General features: G+C 41.0%; 1 pseudogene; it reads right to left on the bottom strand.

Moving 5' to 3' along the window:
* Positions 1-1,329: 1,329 nt before the first annotated feature.
* LOC101443889 (eukaryotic peptide chain release factor subunit 1-like) lies at positions 1,330-2,852 on the bottom strand (annotated as a pseudogene).
* Between the last annotated feature and the right edge of the window lie 302 nt (positions 2,853-3,154).

Raw genomic sequence — 3,154 nt, 5'->3', positions numbered from 1 at the left:
TTGCGTGGGGCAGCTCTCCTTGTGGGGTGCACTCCTTGCATGTGGGGTACCCCTACATGGAGGACACCCCTGAGTGGCATGGCACTCCTGGTGCATGGCAGCACTGTGTGTGGGCCAGCTCACCATGCGGGTCAGGAGGACCTGGGTATCGAACCCTGGACCCTCCATATGGTAGGCAGATGCTCTATCAGTTGAGCCACAACCATTTCCCCGTACTTAATCTTAATGGTATATAATACATTGCTGTTCTCTTGCAGCTCTCATAACTCTCTCCTTATCCTTGGCATTTGACAGTTTGCCTACTAAGTGTCTGGGCATGGGTCTTTGTGAGTTTATCCTGTTTGGGGTTTGTAGGGTTTCTTGAATGTGCATATTTATATCTTTTATTAAATTTGGGAAGCTTTCTGTCATTATTTCTTTGAATATTCCTTCTTCCCCATCTGAGACTCCAATAACACAAATATTACTATGCTTGATGGTGTCCCACAGGTCTGTTAGGCTATGTTCATTTTTTCATTGTTTTTCTTTCTGTTCATCAGGCTGAATCATTCCAATAGTCCTGTATTAGAGTACATCGATTCTTTATTCTGCCAGCTCCAAGCTGCTGTTGAAACCCTCTAGGGACTTTTTCATTTTAGTTTTTGTGTTCTTCAACTCCTGTCTTTTTGTTTGGTCCTTTTAAAAAATTTCTCTCTTTATTAAGGTTCTCATATTGTTCATTCATAAGCTTTCCTAATAACCTTTAGTTCTTTCTCTGTGTTCTTCATCTCTTTGAGCATATTGAAGATCATTTTTTCCTCAACATTCCGCCATATATTTCTTCTTATGCAGTCTAAACTGAGAATACTATGTAAATGGGTCACTGCAAAATGCAGTGATTTATTTTTTCTCTAATCCAAATAAGGAACAAACCAGTATGATCTCACTTCTACTAATTTTTGTAAGTTTACAGCAGCTAAAGTATTTTCACTTCTATCTATGAAGGTTAAAAATCATTTTTTTCCCCATAAAATACAAAAGCAACCAATTTTACTATCGAGTAAAAGTAAAAACTGGGATTCTTTTTAAAATTAGTCCCAAGTCACATTTAGGAATTTAGTTGTAGGCTGCTGGCATCCTGGTTTGTGCTGGTTTGTGACATCCTGACAAACCAAAGTGTAGGGCTGGGTCTAGTTTTATTTCTGTTTTCTTTTCACTATTCAACTTATGGATAAGGTTCTGGAAATATTCCAGATGTAAGGCAGGGATCTTTTTGAATCACATGGGTATGCTCCTGGGTTGTATGCTGAAGGATGAGGCACAGTTTGTCAGACTCATGTTGACTACCTACTAGTCATCAAGGTCAAAAATTTCATCGTTTCCTCGGTATTCCATTCCATGGAAATCTACTCAGTACTGCAAGATACCATTAATTCCACCAAGTCCTTTCACAAACTGGAATCCTTGTGGTTTATGTGCCAATTTTCAATGTAGCTCCAAATTTTTTATAGTTGTTATCAAACCATTCCAGCAGGGGCATGCTCTCAATCAGCTCATGTTCCTGTCCTGTCTCTTTGTGAAATGAGATGTATCCTTCTCTTGTTCTAGCATTAGATAGGGAATTTTATTCTCTTCTGTGCCTTGGCAATGAAGAACATATCTCATTATATCTAGATTTTCATAAACTATTAGAATCTCTACAGCTCCCATTTTCAAAGCCTTTAGTGTATCTTCAACTCCAAAACAGTGCTTGCCTGTGTCCTGGCTGATTTCATCAAAATACTGTCCTATTAATTCCTTCTCTTGAATAAATTTCATGTTGGAGAGAATTTCAGTAAATAACTCAATAGCTTGGTTGAATCCGTTTTCACCACCATAGGCGATACCAACTAATTTTAAAAATTTTGTTGGCATCCTCTGATCAAACATATCAGATTGACTTAATTCAGTTTTACAGTCAGCTGATTTGGTGAAAATGAGACCAGCCACATTCACTTTGTCCCCAGAAATAAACAGTTTCATGGCAGTGTCAGCTGCTTTCTGAACATAGTTATGTTGTTTTTTCCATTCTTACACAGGCAAAATGTGTTTCTTTGGGAAATTCAGAGTGAATTTATGCAGAACTTCTCTTGTGTTTCCTTGGAGTGTGCCAAAAAGTGTACCACTACCATCTCTTACAACAAAGCCACACTTGCCGTCATCCGAAAGCAGTGCAGTAAAAGTCTCTATGTGGACGTTGTCGTCACACAAATACAAGGTCGTACTAATTGGTTTGAAAGTCAAGGTTGACTTTCTTTTCCTTTCCTCCTTCTGCTGCAGTTTTCCCCAGTAAACAACTATTTGGAGGTGCTTTGCTATAAAGTTTGAGTCTTTGTTGTAGGGATGTAACGACTCCCAGCACTGAAAGGCAGTTTACTTGTGACTTAATATTAGATGCCGTTCCAAACTCATATGCTAACATTTTTGCCACTTGGGAAGTCTGGTCTTTGGGAGGAGTGACCAATGAAATCATGGTTGTACCATTGCTTGGGAGTCATTCTAGGTGGTTTCTTTTCAAAAATGGAGGCTCTAAGCTGCATTCCTACAGTGCTTTCCTCAGCCAACTCTCTTCTGGGTTTAGAAAATGCAAATGTAATGAACTCTTATAACCCAGAGGTACCAGAAGGCGGGAGTTGGCTAGTGCCTGCTTCTCTTCCGGCCACGTGGCGTGTGGGCCGCCATCCTATGGGGTCCGGGAACCAGGAGGATGTGGCGGATGGGTGTGGGGCCAAGGGGACGTGGCGGTCACCTGCAGGCTGCCTCTGAGCTCTTGATGAGTTCTTGATCCTCCAGATCCCCACGTTCCCCTCAGCCACACAGGGATCCCCTGCCATCTTCTTGCCTCCCCCTAAGGGCCCAGTTTTGGGGTGCAGTGGTGGCTCTGACCTCGAGGATTATTTTTAGTAATCTTTCTCTTGTATGTCCAAAGTCTGGTCTTTTTGAGTGATGGTTTCTGGATTTTTACTTTATTTTGGATGGGCCATCATTTCCTCTTTCTTTGTCTTGTAATCTTTTGTTGCACAGTGTACATTTTAATATTTTAAAGTGTTGATTCTGGCGTTTCGTCCCTCAGCTGCTGTTCTACGTGTTTTATCCAGTTGATGAGACAGCAGACATTTCCTTAAGTGCCGGAAGC

Source organism: Dasypus novemcinctus, chromosome 13 (genome assembly GCF_030445035.2).
Source record: "Dasypus novemcinctus isolate mDasNov1 chromosome 13, mDasNov1.1.hap2, whole genome shotgun sequence".
Lineage (NCBI taxonomy): Eukaryota > Metazoa > Chordata > Mammalia > Cingulata > Dasypodidae > Dasypus > Dasypus novemcinctus.
This window is presented reverse-complemented; position numbering and strand designations above follow the sequence as displayed.